Source organism: Oratosquilla oratoria, chromosome 38 (assembly GCF_046742065.1).
Source record: "Oratosquilla oratoria isolate Oo_2021 chromosome 38, ASM4674206v1, whole genome shotgun sequence".
In the NCBI taxonomy this organism is placed as follows: Eukaryota; Metazoa; Arthropoda; class Malacostraca; order Stomatopoda; family Squillidae; genus Oratosquilla; species Oratosquilla oratoria.
Window position 1 is genome coordinate 18311744 of NC_134814.1, and position 17936 is coordinate 18329679.

Below are 17936 nucleotides of genomic sequence, written 5' to 3' on the forward strand. Positions count from 1 at the left end.
ATATATATATATATATATACATATGTATGTATGTATGTATATATATATATATATATATATATATATATATAAAGTTACGGTAATGAGATATATGGATATATACATATGTATGTATGTTATATACTCGTATATATATATATATATATATATATATATATATATATATATATATATATATATAAAGTTACGGTAATGAGATATATGGGGCCCTCTACCAACTGGTTTCTGATGAGATATTTCTTCGGTGCCACCTTATTCAGTATATTTGGTGGAGCCCTAAGTATCTATTAGGCACACAAGGGTCCACGCCCTTGTGTTAAACCCTTCACTATTCAGGGGTTCCTCTAGGCTGAATGAAATCATCTATCGACGTTAATCAGGATAGAATCTTTTAGGGTGCTGAACTCGTCCCCTTGAGCAATAAAGAGTTATTGGAGATAGTTCAGTCGGGAAACTGTTTCAGACCTTTACTATCCAAAAGTTCCTCTACGATGAACTCAAGTGCTCGGTGGTAGCTAAGATAGAATCTTCAGAAGTGAGGAATATGTCCCTTTGGAGAGTATAAAGTTAACACTTACATGTGACACGATATTCCAAAATGTGGTTGACACGTGGGCAGACATACCTGAGTCAGTGCCCCGAGGACCACAGTGACGAGAAGAAGCGCCTGGAGAAGGTGCAACAATGGAGATGGCGTAGATGACTTTCAATGGAAAGACGCTGGTACTACAAAGCACTGGTCCGCACGCTTCGACACGAATGTCAGAGTCCGAGAAATATTTCTTAACGTGTGTATATGAATATACATACTGTACATATGTATATACATACATATGTATATACAAACGTATGTATATACATACATATGCATGTCAGGAACGTGTATCTACGTGCTATGCAATACGTATCTAGTAATTGGACATTTTATCTTTTGTGTGTCGAAATTCTATCAAACTTTTGTGTCTAGCAAACTAGACCAAAATGAAATACGGGCACATACAGGAAAAAATTCGGTGTCAAGTACTCTCCAGTCAATAACTGAGATATCATATAACAAGGAGTGTTATCCTCGGCTATTGTGTCATGATGTATTCATAGTGTCTCACTATTCAGCCCGCATTTATATACGTATCTCGCAGGAAAATGAAAGATATACCCTTGTATACAAGTGCACCTCGTGAAGATTCATGGGAGCTGCATACACATACACAACACAATTTCAGTACGCACAGCAGTCCCCATGATGTACATACAACGACTGTAATTCCCTAGAATGCAGTACGTACCGACACCGGCACCGGCAGATTCCCTCTACCACGAGCTGCCACCGGGTGCACCCAATTTCACGCATTTTACAATGGATTACAAAGTAGGAGCATGCCGACAGGAGACATTTTGGTCCATAACTAGGTCGGATGCGAAGAAAATGATAATAATGATAAATAAATAAATAAACAATATAATAATATAAATAACAATGAATAAAATAAATAAATAAACGCATAGGTATAGTTAAATAATAAAAAACAGGTAATTAGTTAATAATGATAGATTGACAGATAAATAATGATAAATAGAAATCAAACAAATAATAATATATAGACAAATAACAACAACAAAATAAACAAATAATATATAATAAATGATAGGCATTACAGCATCTTGTATTTATCTAAGTGTTGCTCCACCAAAGAAATACAAACATTGAAGGAATACCACAATGAAGCAATATTCGACTTTCCACTATAAAGGAATATCAGCACTGTTTGAGGTTTGGCACAGCTTGAGTTTCTGGGGGCTAAATCTTCACCATATTCCAGAACCGAACCGAACTTAAATATTCATGCTACTGAGCTTGCAACTCTTTCTTGTGTAAAGCTGGGGGTCATGGTAGTTTGGTAATACTGAAAGGGGTCACATACTGGAAAAGTTTGGGAAACACTGCGCTATTGACTATCAGTTTTGTAGCTCATTTTATCTTAACAATTTGTCAGTATCGTCAGTGATAATCGAGCACACTTGGACCGACTCTTATGTGATTAATAGTCACCGCTCTCCATCCTGTATATCTCATCCTTCACTGCTGCCATCATATTCAGGTCTTTCAGGACATTTATCCATTTAAGGAACTTACCACTAAACCCTCCAATATGCTTCAGTTTCCTCGACAGTCTTTTAAGAATTACTTTGTAAAATGCTTTCTCCAAGTCTAAGTTTACACATTCCATCCAACCCAATTTTTCTTGCACCACATCAACCGGCTTTATGTAAAAGCTTAACAGATTTTATAAATCCAGTTTTCCAGTTCTAAAGCCGAATTGGTCATCCACCAATGTGTTCTCATAAAAAAACTCAATTCATCTATCTTTTACAATTCTTTTACACAATCAAGATATCATGGTGGTATTGATGATAGTTTGTTGTTGTTTGGTTTCCTCTGACATCCTACTTTATGAATTGACACTATGTTAGCTCTTTCCTAGTCTTGCACTACTATCCTTTCCTTCAATAAACCCATCATGTCTGTCAACTGGTTTCTCTGTATTCTTTAAATATTATATTTCATATTCCATCTGCCCCTGGAGCTTTTCCTATGTCTCCTGCTTGCAATAGTTTGTGTTTTGCCTTTACTTCCATATTTATCTAATAAAAACTGGAATTGAGAAGTCGTGGAAGGGAAAGTCCTGCCACTTAAAGGATGTATTGGCTGTCCTGAAGCCATGTGTTTCAGGATCCTCCTGTTGCTCTCTGGCGATGGCTTCGTAGTCGAGGCCGAGCTGAACTGCGTCGATAGCTATTTGGGAGAAGACCTCGGCGACATGGTACTTTGAACCAAGGACATGACTGATGGTGCAATTGAAATCGGCGATGGAGGAGAGGTGGCGGAACTGTCTCGCAGATCAGGCGTCCTATTGTTTTGTGAAAACGTGCACCAGAGGTTGATGGTCAGTGTTGTTTGATAAAGGAGGAGCCTTCGAGGAAGTGACGAAAGTGGCGGACGGCGTGGTGGATGACGAGGATCTGTCTGTCGAAGGCGCTGTAGTTGAGTTTGGCCTTGGAGAGTTTCCTGCTTAAGAAACCGAGGGGTGTAGTTGTGCCATGGAAAGATTGTTCGAGCACACCCCCTATGGCGACATTGCTGGCGTCCGTTGACAGTTGTAGGTGGACACTTGGTGCAGGGAAGAAGAGGGTGGTGGCACGGGCAAGGACTGTTTTTGGTGTAGGCGCCGAATCTTGTGTGGTAGTAACACAGGTGTAGAGGGACGATGGTCCAGCGTCGTTGTTGTTGGTGTTGTTGGCGCCTGTTGGCCGGCGATGCTGCTGCGGTGGGGATTTCGTCCTTGACGTTAGCAGCATAGACGTCCTAGCCCCTTACTGCGGCGGCGTGGGCGTCGGAGAGATGGTTCGCCTTCCGTGAAACCTCGTCAATGGTTATATCCTCGGTGTTGCCAAGGACGGATCGGACGGGTGCTGGGAGGTGCAAGAGCCACATATGACGGAGCATATCGATGCTCCTACTGGTTGCGTTAGCTGTGGGTGGGAGGCGGGTGATAGGCAGCATCTCGGGGTATGTTGTACTTGGTTGAATGTCCCCCATTGGCTGTTTGGAGAGTTGGAGGATGTTTGTGGCTCTGGAGGCCGCTGACGGCGTGAATTCCTAAAGCAGGTACTGCTTCAGAGCGTCATATTGGATGATGTCGTCGTGTTGATCTAGCCACTGGAAGGTAAGCGAGAACACATCCTCGGTGATCGCCTCGAGAATGTAGTCTGCCTTCGTTTTGGGGCGCAGGCGGAACTGGGTCTCCGCCTGGCAGCGGTAGATGGATCCATTGTCGCTCCGAATGATCACCAGTGTGGCGATGATACTACTGTAAAAGGAGAAAGACGTTTGGTGAGCTCGTCTCTTTTATTATTATGGTATAACTGAACTGATTTTATGTGCGGCCAGGAGCCGATATATATACCCGTGGTGTGTAACTACATAATTCCACTGGATTAGGTTAGGTCGGGTCAAGCAGGGTCGCACTGTTATATAGAGGTGTGCGTGGCTGGCGTGTCAGGTCTATCCGCGTGGGCGACATAAGGCGCGTTCCATGCCATGTGGTTATCGTGGTTTGTGGAATATATTCATACTCCAGTGCTCACCCCTCAGCTTTGTCTCTATCACCTTTGTTATTTTTCAAATGTCGCATACATAGATTATAGCTGACATTATACATTGTAACTTTTACATTTAGATATACGGTTAAACTGACTATCATGAGTTTGTGTCTATCAACCAATCATGATACGCCTTTTTATTTCATTATCACTATCTTTAGTTAGTTTTATCAATTGACCTAGATAAATGTAATCTTCAATTTCTTCAAGACTCTCACCATGTACTATAATTGTTTTGCTTTGAAGTTTCCATTTGATCATTAGTTTTACTCTTATTCATCTTCAAACCTACTGTGAGACTTTCCTTCTTCAGATTACGTAGCATATCTTGCAAATTTTCTGTTCTTTGTGAAATAAGAGTGTCCGCAATTCAAATGTATTTTTAGAATCTTGTGATGTATTTTCAGGAATACTATAAACCACGTTGACTATATTATCGTAGATATATTTACAGAAACAAGTATCAATGGTGCACATTCCAGACTTGATACAACGCTAGGTTGAAATGGACTAAGTGTCCGCCAAAACACGCGGGTATTTATATTCAGCAGTGACGTCATTCTGGAATACTCTCTCTTGCTCTCTCTCTCTCTCTCTCTCTCTCTCTCTCTCTCTCTCTCTCTCTCTCTCTCTCTCTCTCTCTCTCTCTCTCTCTCTCTCTCTCTCTCTCTCTCTCTTTCTCTTTCTCTTTCTCTTTCTCTTTCTCTTTCTCTTTCTCTCTCTCTCTCTTTCTCTCTCTCTCTCTCTCTCTCTCTCTCTCTCTCTCTCTCTCTCTCTCTCTCTCTCTCTCTCTCTCTCTCTCTCTTTCTCTCTCTCTCTCTCTCTCTCTCTCTCTCTCTCTCTCTCTCTCTCTCTCTCTCTCTCTCTCTCTTTCTCTCTCTTTTCTCTCTCTTTCTCTCTCTCTCTCTCTCTCTCTTTCTCTCTCTCTCTCTCTCTCTCTCTCTCTCTCTCTCTCACACACACACACACACACACACACACACACACACACACACACACACACACACACACACACACACACACACACACACACACACACACACACACACACACACACACACACACACACACACACACACACACACACACACACGATTCGATGGTGCGGTTGGTAGAGTTCCGGCTACCGCTATGGAGGTCCGGGTTCGAATCTCAGCCAGGGATGAAATGATTTCAGTATCACTGCGCTGTGAGTCGTTACTCCAACTCTCGTGAGCGGGATGTTGGGTGTGTGTGTGCGTGTAAGGTCACAGCATTACCCATAGATTGGTCATATATGAGCTCTGAGCTCTCTTCCGGGAGGGAAACAATTGTCGATCACGAGTTCAACACGTGATCCAAGACAATGATGAATCACACACACACAAACATACACGCACACACACATACAAAACATTGGTAGAAATCTTAAATACCCAAACAACATTCTTATCTAATGCCATCAATCATCTAAGAAGCATTTTTTTCAATGGAGCCACCCCCCCCAAAAAAAAACAAAAAAAAAAAACAAACAGGAAGCAAGCAAAAACAAGCCCTTGTATTACCGTATCATGAAAATTAAATTAGTGTCATTCCCATTCTTAAGAAAATCAATAAGTAAAGATAATGTCCAAGTTACGTTTAGATATGATCACACGGTTAAAAAATACCTACTTAAAAACAGTCCCCCAGCGATTCAGGTGTGGTTTACAAGGTTCCTTGTAAAAACTGTGACATGTTCCACATCAGCTAGTCAGGAAAAAACAAAAAAACAAACAAACAAACAAACCAGGATATCTCAGCACAAATACAGCGTTAAGACAGCACAGTCGAGGAATGGTCTATTTCAACACAAAGACATAGACGACAATCACATTGATTGGAAGGGTTCCAAGATTTTAGCAAAATCTAAAAACTCTTTAGAAAGATATGTAATTGAATCGTGCCTTATTTCTGATACTTATAAAAAATATGAACTTAGCTTATGGTTATTTCAAATGTGACAAATATATCACAGAATTAGTGAAAAGAAAAATGGGGTAAATTATTGATTTAACAAAAATATGATACAGCAATGAATGTGACACGGAACAGGCAAAAAAGTGAAGAAAATGACAAAGGAAAATGTACTGAGGGGCTACAAATGATTACACGACAATCTACAGGTGAAGAGAATTTTGGTCAGGGTACTGTTGGTAAATGTAAAAGCTAGTTTAAAATATGCTACAGAATGTCGTAATTAAATTAAGACACAGAGGTAATCTTCAAATTTGGCGGTAGATGAAAAAGTCTATGGAAAAGCATCGATATTATGAGCAAAAATTTCTTATCAGTTTTTACTGAAAAAGAAAAACGACTAACAACAGAAGAAAGAAATAGACAACAATATAATTTTGCATGAAAAGAATGTGGAGGTAAAGGAAGAACACAAACTATTGGAAACAGGAGACGTAGGAAAACCTCCAGAGACCAGTTGACAGACATGATGTGCTTGTTGGAAGAAGGGATAACACTGCAAGACTAGAAGAGAGCTAATATAGTGTTAATTCATAAAGTAGGATGTAAGGAGAAACCAAAGAATAACAAACTATTATCACTAACCACCATGATATCTAAATTGTGTAGAAGAATTGTAAAAGATAGATGGATTAAATATTATGATGAGAAGAACACGTTGGTGGGTGGCTAATTCGGCTTTAGAACTGGAAGATTAGATATATATAAAATCTGTTCAGCTTTTACCTACAGCCGATTGATGTCGTGCAAGAAAAATTGAGTTGGGTGGAATGTGTAAACTTAGACTTGGAGAAAGCATCTTACAAAGTAATTCATAATAGACTGTCGAGGAAACTGAAGCATAATGGAGAGTTTAGTGGTAAGTTCCTTAACTGGATAAATAATGTTCTGAAAGACCGGAATATGATGGCAGCAGTGATGGATGAGATATACAGAATGGAGAGCAGTGACCATTAGTCACATATGAATCGGTTCTGGCACCCTTTAATGGCTTTGATATAAGTAAATTATATGTTGTAAGGTATAACCAGCTACACTAACATATCTGTAGATGATGCAAGGATCCTGAGAAAAATAAAGGATGAAAAAGACTGCATGTTACAATAAGATCTACCCAGTATATGTGAATAAAGCCAGTCATGGAAAATGGATATCAATACTAAAATCTAAGATTGTAGGAAACGAGTAAAAGATCAGAAAGATCATCAACTAATCACTCAACAGAAAATTAATCAATTACATATGAAGAAACAAAACCGAATAGAAACATAAAAATGTTGATCACAAATTCTTTATCCCTTGATTTTTTTTTTCTTTTCAAAATCGTGGGTGAAGCATAGTAGTGGCCCTCCACCACGTGGACGGAATGATGGAAAAATAAAATCACACAACGAATGGTCCACCCTATATTAGAATATACATCGGTAGTATGGTCTACGCATAAAATGAAGGATGTAAAAGGACGCGACCACATTGATTTCCGACCCTGTTTGATGATAATGTAGAGGTCTTTAAAGAAACCAGCTGAAACTGACAGAGATGATTTCGTGGTCTCGGACGGAAGATTTACAAGGTCATGGGGACAAATCGAGAAAATGGAAGAAAAGAAAAAATACAATTTTCTTTATAGAGAATTCAACTCTTGGAATGGTTTAGACCCGAGGTAAAACCAAAGACAAATTCAAAATAGGTACGACTATATATTTCTATGTATATTGTAGTTAAGTAATTGCAATTAAGTAAATACACATATCTACTGTAGACCTCTTCAACCCAACCACATTGGCAGGTTCATCCATCCCCTGAGACCAAAGGAAGAGGAAAGCGTGGAACTAATTTTTTTGTCTACCTAAAAAAAAAAAATCATCACCTGAAAACACCCAACCTTCCTGTTGTATCAGGATTTGCTTATGATACTAAGTTGTGCGGAATAGCAAATGACGACTCGAATGAAGTCAGGCAGCTTTATAGTTCGCTGGTCCAAGCTCATTTCGTATGTGTTTTTTCAACATGGTACAGAATTATCATTGACGATAGTGACAAATTGTTGATATATAACGAAGACACAAAACTGATGGTCAATAGCGGAAAAAACACCTAAACATTTTAAACTATTTCCCTATAAAAAGCAAACACTCGGGCGACAGACATGTTAACATCAGAGTTGAAAACATTTTCACAATAAACAGTAACCGGATAGGAAATAACGGATTAAAACTATCAATAAATATGATAAGTTTCCCGTAGAGGCGATAGATTGTACTACAATTGTTCAAGGTTTTAAGACTCAGGTGGATAAACACCTGTACATTATGCTGTGATGTCTATCAAATTGTTTTGCGTGTTTATCTATTTACCTGTTTGTATGATTATTTCTTTATTTTGTCTTACACTGCACTCGATCTCCTTGTGGACCGAGAGGTTGTTGTCCACATGTTTTGCCATTGTAAATTGTAATTAATTGTAAACATTTACCTGTGCAGAAGTTTGGACTTGAGAGTTACCAAAAGGCTAATCTTGAAACGAGATGGAATGTAACAGGGAGGAAACTCTTGGGTAGTAAAGAGCTGTAAGCTCAGTAGCATGAATATTTGAGTTCGGTTCGGTTCTGGAATATGGTGAAGATATAGCCCCCAGAAAATCACGCTGTGCCAAACGTCGAATAGTGCTGACATTCCTTTATAGTGGAGAGTTGAATATTGCTTAATTGTGGTAGCACCTTCAATGTTTGTATTTCTAAGGTAGAGCAACACTTAAATGCGAAAACATGGGTGCAGTGTGCACCCACTTGCAGCTCGTGGTAGAAGGAGTCTGCAGGCGTGTGCGACACGGTGTCGGTACGTACTGTATTCCAGGGACTTACAGTCGTTGTATGTACATCATGAGGACTGTTGTGCGTATTGAAATTGTGTTGTGTGCGTGTTTGTATTCCACATGAGTCGTCACGAGGTGCACTTGTAGACAAGGGTATATCTTTCACTTCCTGCGAGATACGCATATAAATGCGGGCTGAACAGTTAGATTCTGAATATATCAAGATTGTACAATAGCCGAGGATAACACTCCTTGTTATATATCTCAGTTATTGGCTGGAGAATACGTGACATAGATTTTTTTTTCCTGTGTATGGCGGTATTTCATTTTGGTACAATTCGCTACACACAAAAAATGAAAAGAATTTCGACACACGAAAGATAAAATGTCCAATTACTAGATATATACTGTATGGCAAATAGATACACGTTCCTGATATACATATGTATCTACACACATATATATATACACGCTGAGAAATGTTCCTTGTGCTCTGACACTCGGGTCGAAGCGTGCGGACCAGTGCTTTGTAGTACCAGCGTCTCTTCATTGAAAGTCATCTACGCCATCTCCATTGTTGCACCTTCTCCAGTTGACACACCTCAGAGATGGTTGGCGCCATGAAGGCGCTTCTTCTCGTCACTGTGGTCCTCGGGGCACTGACTCAGGTATGTCTGCCCACGTGTCAACCACATTTTGGAATATCGCGTCACATGTAAGTGTTAACTTTATACTCTCCAAAGGGACATATTCCTCACTTCTGAAGATTCTATCTGAGCTACCACCGGGCACTTGAGTTCATCGTAGAGGAACTTTTGGATAGTAAAGGTCTGAAACAGTTTCCCGACTGAACTATCTCCAATAACTCTTTATTGCTCAAGGGTACAAGTTCGGCACCCTAAAAGATTCTATCCTGATTAACGTCGATAGATGATTTCATTCAGCCTAGAGGAACCCCTGAATAGTGAAGGGTTTAACACAAGGCACACAATCAATGTTGCAGTCAGTATCAATACAGACATTACTGATGGTGTTGTTAGTACTGTGAACACAAAGTCGTTGCTGCGTGGTGGTATAATCGTCAGTAACCCACTGAGTGAATGTTACATGACTATTCTTAGCACTTTCAAATGAAATGAGAATTAATATCTAAATAGGTATTGCTGCTACTTTAGCATCGTTAAGAAAAGACTACCGTAAGAGATGTGTCAAAGACGAACCGTAAAAGTTACACTCATTGGACCTTTTGAATTATCGAAAGAAATATATATGAAATTGTTTCATCATTGTTTTTGGATGAACGAAGAAACTAATAACAATTTTTTGGAGATAATGAGACCTTATTTAACTGAGATGCGAAAGAAAGACTGATTACTATTCTTTGTTGTCTGGCACTAGAAGGAAGTTTTACCAACCTCCTACATTCTTCAAGAGTTACGGGAAAACTAAAAGTGGGCACGATAGTATTTAAAACGTATGAAACTGTAATTACTCTCCTGAAAATTTATATAAAATATTCACACTACTGAGGTCTACAGATAAATCTACTAACTCAATTACGGTATTTGGTGAGTAAAGCTCTTGGTAAAATTCTTCTACTTGACGAGTAAATCTCTTGATAAAATTCTTCTACTCATTCTGTTTCTGCATTTAATAATCTCTCCATTTCTCTCTTTCAAGGATATCATTTTCCGCGTCCCTAAAGCTAGTCTGTGCTCGGCCCCTTTAATACTCTACCTTTCCGAATAGTTTCCTTTATTTCTTCTGTGTTTCTCTTTTTTCTGATCTCTGCATTTTGTTGATAAGCTTGTTTACTTCTATTCTCTCTGTTTTATCTCTCCTGTTTATAATTTGCACAGTCCTTCTTCCTTTGATTAAGTCATTTGTAGGTTTGGAGTATTTGTCCTCTCTAATGCCTTATGTACTTCCTACTTTCTCTGCTGATTTCCTAATACTATTCACTAGATTCAAATTCATACCTTCGATAGTGTCCTCTTAAATTCTTAGAGCTTCAAATCTATTTTTAATTTCTACCTAGAATTCCCTCTTGTTTTCCTTAACCTTCACAAGATTTATTTTCTTCTTCAAAACCAGTTTATTTATCTCGGTTCTGAAATTTAATTTAGCTGTACAACCTACTACTGTGGTTAATACCTGCATTTACTTTATTTATATTCATAACATTGCTTATACTCTTGCTCTAATCTTATAATGTGAAGTCTATTTCGTTATTTGTTGTTCCATTTGAACTTCTACAGGCCCATTTATGACCTTCACGCTTTTGAAAGCAAGGGTTTATTATTCTCTTCTTGTAGTTCTCTGTAAAATTGACCAACGTCTGCCTTTGTCTCCTCCGCTTACTCTAAACTTACCAATGCGCGATTCATCTATCTTCTTCCCCACTTTAACATTAAAGTCTCCTACGACCAACGTATATTTACTTTTTTCTTGAACAATTACTTTACTTAGATGATCATAAAAGGCATAAATATCATCATCCGAGCTCTGTGAAGTTGGCGCACAAATTTGAATTATTTTTAGAGTCTACTTTGTGCACAGCCTTATCACAATCCAATCTATTCCATCTGATATACTACTGAATTTCACTACGTTACCAACAACCTCTCGATTTATCAAGAATCCTACTCCACTGGATCTTTCCTTCTTACCTTTGTAATAGAACAGATGGTCTCTATCATGCAGCTGCATCAACTTTTCCTCCTCTCTTCGGACTTCGATCACTCTCACGATGTCCTACGTAATGTTCTCCAGTTCTTCCACTAATTCTGTGGTCTTCTGAGAGGGTTCTCACGTTATATGTGTAGATCTTAATTTTTTTTAAACTGTTTAATGTCCAAGAATTATATATGCGTGGACAGTGTTTATTTACATTTGGTGGCACACTGGCTATAAGCATACAAGGCAATGCGGTTGGACCTTCGGGGACAATGATCCAACGGGATCTCCCGGTTTAAATGTGAATGTGCAAGTCATATTTGCTACTAAGGATTTGTGTTAGTAATTTCACCTCTCTACCAACTGGTTTCAGGTGAGATATTTCTTCGATGCCACCTTATTCAGTGTATTTGGTGGAGCCCTAGGTACCTATTGGACACCCAAAGTTCCACGCCGTCATCATGACAATGCCCCATATATCTCACGATAAAGTAGAAAATAATAATCGGTTGACTGAGTTAGCAGTGGTACAAAGACACACTGACAATATACAATTTGTAGTAATTCTAAAACTAATCTAATCTGAGTGTTGAAGAGGTAGTTGGGACACATGGAAGGTCACCCTACAGCACACACGCGATGACAGATGCGGTGTGGTAGGGGTGGAGACAGGGGATTTGATCCTACCTACATTATCTAATATCCTTGGGAATGTCAGCACTGAGATAAGATAGACTCAGGTCAGTGCGACAAAACAACGCTACTTCCCACCCTGTAACTTGCCCTTCGATAATGAAATAACACAAGCGTTAACGATACTGCACACTTTAGATGGTGAAGTAACACCAATACAGTATAATAAAGTTGCAATCTCCGGGGACAGTTTGACACGCCTCTGTTATTGTCATAATGTCGCAACCTGTGGTAAACACTGCGTAAGTCACTTATTTCATTTTGTTGGTCAGTAAACTTGGTGAATAAATGCACCCTCGCTAAATTTGAATTATTCACTGGGTCGGTATCGGTAAACTGAAGGACTGCACATTATGCCACTGTACTAAAAGTAGATTGTGTGCCATAAGTATTGTGGAGTGAGGTGAATAGGCCGACCTCAGGCTGCTACAAATCACCTTGTCATATCGAACGCAGAAGGTCACGAACACAAATCCACTCGCTGTCACTGTCTTACTGGAAGTTCCCTGTTTGCTGTCAGGGACGTGCCAGTTAGCAGTGGGTCCTGCGATTGTGTGTGTGAGATGCTCTTTGCCTCATCTTTCGTACAAAACCTGTTTGGTATGGGTGATCTTGTAGAAATTTTCTTCTCTATTGACATAGTTCTCGTAGACATTAAGATACTCAACCTATCCACCACGTGGAGGCGTCAAAGCTCGGAGAGGATGACTTGAAGAGTATGATTATTTTGGCCAGATGGTAAGACTGACTAAAGGTAATGATAATGAAATAAAAAAAGACGTATTCCAATTGACTGAATTTTTTTTGATAAGTACAGCATCATGAGAGACTCTCTACCATTATATTTGAAACGCAAGTATGTTACTGAATGGACCCCGAGAAATGAGAAGCCTATAAGAGCGAGACCTAACAGGAGGTGGGGGGACGAGACGGAGCAGAAGCTGGCGCAGTCATGCGAGCATTGGAATGATATGAGAGAGGCCTTTGTTCAGCAATGGACTTGAAATGGCTGATATACTGAATGATGTATACATACACAAACACATATATATACATACATACATACATACATACATACATACATACATACATACATACATACATACATACATACATACATACATACATACATACATACATACATACATACATACATACATACATACATAAATACATACATACATACATACATACATACATACACACACACATACATACATACATACATACATACATACACACACACATACATACACACATACACACATACACACATTCACACACATACATACATACATACATACATACATACATACATACATACATACATACATACATACATACATACATACAGACATGCATGCATGCATACATACATACATACAAACATAGATGTACACACACACCTCAGCTCTCAGTCCACTCGTGACCTCAGCTCTCAGTCCACTCGTGACCTCAGCTCTCAGTCCACTCGTGATCTCAGCTTCTCAGTCCACTCGTGACCTCAGCTCAGTCCACTCGTGACCTCGGCTCAGTCCACTCGTGACCTCAGCTCAGTCCGCTCGTGACCTCAGCTAGAGACCTCGTTTTTCTGCACAGACACCAGCTAGTGAATACCTGTGAATTTTATATCTCCGAATAGTGTTAAGTGATTGTGTTGTGTTTTTGTAATTGTATACGTATAGCGCTATACAGTTACAGATATAAGATAAAGTGCAGGGTTCTATTTAATTTCAAAACAGTTTTCTGTTACCGTATTCCAAAGGTAGGAGAAATAGTATAAGGTAAGCAGAGTAAGCTTCGCGTATTTAGTTTATTAGAGACCGCTTTGATTTTTTGTTGTTGTTGATTTGTATTTTCTCTTTGCCGTTTTTATTGCTAAAGGGGGAGCGAAATGGCTTGTGAAGGTTGCGTGAACCTAGAGGTCCGTCTCAGGATGTGTGAGGAGGAAATTCGGCTTCTCAGGAGTGCGCTCCGTGAGAAGAGTGAACCCTCCCCACAACCCAAAGAGCGTTCCACTTCTTCACCTACTGTCACTGCCATGAGCGAGTGGCGCTCCGTGGGGTCCCGTTTGTCGAGCCCGCGTTCGGTAGACGTGTGCCCTGTGGAGCAACCGCTGGCTCTAGTCAATCGTTTTGCTCTACTGGAGGATGAAGTGGCTGAAAACCAGGAGTTCTTGGTGGTGGGGGACTCCATGGTTCGAGGCTATGACGACATCCTGCAGCGAAAGACTAAGCGACGTTGCAAGCTTGTATGTCAACCGGGCCGTGGGATCGTTGATTGTACCCGGTCCATCAGGGAGCAAGGACGGAAGAACACGGTTACGATTGTACATACGGGTAGTAACGATGTAGGTAGGGTGAGATCAGAGGAGCTTGTTCGGAATTACAAGGTCCTCCTTCAGGAGATAAAGGAACGTGGGAGCCGTCACGTAGTCTGTGGGATCCTCCCGAGGATCTACGCAGGTTCGTGTTGGAACAGTAGAGCCATAGGGATCAATGATAGGATATCGCAGTTGTGCACACAATTGGGATACCACTTTCTTGATCCTTGGTATCTCTTTTCTAGGCGCCATGACCTTTACGCTTCTGATGGGATCCACCTTACCCGCAGAGGCAAAGATGTTCTTACAAACCTCATTGTGGGAGTTTGTAATGAACCAGCTCCTTTTTTAGGGTAGAAGGCCAAAGGGAAGGGGAAATAGAATGTACTTGGGAAAACAGTGTAGAGTATAGCATTAATGTAGAACAATGTACCAGTATAGGACAAAATATAATTTTAGGATATAATGTCGCTAGAGGACGAAATGTCACATTAGGATATAATGTCATAGGACAAAATGTCGCAATGGGATATAATGACAGTGGAGGACAAAAGATCACGATGGGGAGTAATGATAGTGGAGAACAAAATATCACGATAGGATGTAATGAAAATGGAGGAGAAAATATCACGGTAGGATATAATGTCATTGAAGGCCAAAATGTAATTTTAGGAAGGGATACCGGACAGAATGTCAATGAAGGCCAAAATATCATGATAGGATGTAATATCGCTAGAGGACGAAATGACACATTAGGATGTAATGTCTTAGGACAAAATGTCACAATGGGATGTAATGACAGTGGAGGACAAAAGATCACGATGGGAAATAATGATAGTGGAGAACAAAATATCACGATAGGATGTAATGATAATGGAGGAGAAAATATCACGGTAGGATATAATGTCAGTGAAGAACAAAATATAATTTTAGGAAGAGATACCGGACAGAATGTCAATGAAGGCCAAAATATCAAGATAGGATGTAATGACAGTGGAAGAAAAAGATCACGATGGGATGTAATTATAGTGGAGGAAAAAATACCACGGTAGGATATAATGTCACTGGAGGACAAAATATAATTTTAGAAAGGGATGCCGGACATAATGTCACTGAACGACGGGAGGCCGGCGTGAACCACGGTGACGTAGGGGGACAAAATGTACAAAATAGATCGGATGACCGTAATCGACCAGATGTCCGGAATGGGGGAAATGTTAATTTTGATAGGAGAAATGTTAATGAGGCATTGAATGTCAATGAAGGACCAAATAATGATAATATAGAGCAAGGCATAAATAAAAAACAAAATGATAATATAAGACATGATATTGAAACTCAAAATGTGTCAAAAAGAAATAATCAGGAGTTTCTTAAAACTATGTACTTTAATGCTCGTAGTATTAGGAACAAATTTAAAGAAATACAGGCGTATGTCAAAAGCGAAAATCTCGATATGATAGGAATAACTGAGACATGGTTAAATGGTACAGAGTTCGAAGCTGAATTTAATATTGCGGGATTTAAACACTTTCATCAGGATAGAAACCACAAGAAAGGTGGGGGTGTTCTATTGTACGTTAAAAACAATGTTCATGCTTGTGTTTTAGAGAAAGTGAAACAGGATGCATATGACAGTTTGTGGGTTGAGTTAACCCAAACAAATGGACAAAAAATGAATATAGGTGTAATATATAGGCCAAAGACATTATCATTAGCAGACGACAAACTGTTATTTCAAGAACTGTCTAGTTTCTGCAACCGGGATTTATTGATAATGGGTGATTTCAATTTTACTGACATTGATTGGATGACCCTTGAACATGGCCATATAGGTAGTCGCTTGATTGATTTTCTTGGTGACAATTACTTAATTCAGCATGTAAAAGAGCCCACAAGATATGGAAACTTACTCGATTTATTGATCACTAGCCGCGAAAGCATGGCAACTGATGTAGAAGTCGGTGAATCTGTTGCAAATAGCGATCACAACTTAGTCAGATTCAAACTCCTAAACAATTTTAGAATAGATACTTGTGCTTCTAAAATACCCGATTTCAGTAAAGCTCAGTTCATAGAACTACGTCAGGAGCTTCAGCTTACAGATTGGGAGGAAAAATTAAACGAAAGGCCTGTAGATCAGATGTGGGAAATATTTCAAAATACGCTCACTAAGATGATTCAAACTTACATTCCTTTTAAGGACAGACGTCCCCCAAATCAGGCTCGCCCAAAGTGGCTCGACAAAGAAACTGAAAAAAGTATTGCTAAAAAGAGACAGGCTTATAAGAAATATAAGTGCTCGGGTGCATCTAATGACTATGAAAGTTATGTATCAATACAGAGAGATTTAAAAAAGACAACAAGAAAAAGAAAACGACAATACGAAATGAACATCGCTGATAAATCCAAAGAGAATCCCAAAGAATTCTATAGTTACATTAGAGATAAAAAGGTTGTTAGGAATCACATTGGTCCACTATTATCTGCTGACGGTCAACTTGAATATTCAAATGAAGGAATGTGTAATCTCTTAAACAATTATTTTAGCTCGGTATTCGTAAACGAAACACCTCAAAGTGAATTCCAAACTGAAACCTGTGAAAAGTCTAGGGTAAACTTACTCACTACGGTAAATATAACAAAAGAAACAATTAAAAGGTGTATAGACAAACTCAAAGTTAATAAAACACCAGGGCCTGACGGTTGGCATCCAAGAATCTTAAAGGAAATGAAAAATGAGATTGTTGTTCCATTAGAAATTATTTTCAAGAAATCCATCATATCCGGAGATGTCCCAAGAGAATGGAAGCTAGCTAACGTTACTCCCATATTCAAAAAAGGTGACAAAAAGAAACCAAATAACTATAGGCCTATTAGTTTGACTTCGATCGTAGGAAAAATAATGGAAACTATCATCAGAGATGCTATCGAATATCATTTAGAAAGAAACCGTTTGATAAATGATAGCCAACATGGTTTCAGACGGAAACGTTCTTGCGTGACTAACTTACTCGAATTCTACAACACAGTTATCTCGAATTATGACAAAAGAAACAATATAGATGTAATATATCTAGACTTTGCAAAAGCTTTTGATACCGTCCCACACGAAAGACTACTTACTAAATTAGCTTTGCATGGAATAAGTGGTAGCCTATTAGGTTGGACTAGTAATTGGTTGAAAGGTCGAAAACAGAGAGTTGTTTTAAATGGAAAAACTTCTGGATGGAAAAGTGTTGCAAGTGGAGTTCCTCAGGGTTCCGTTCTTGGG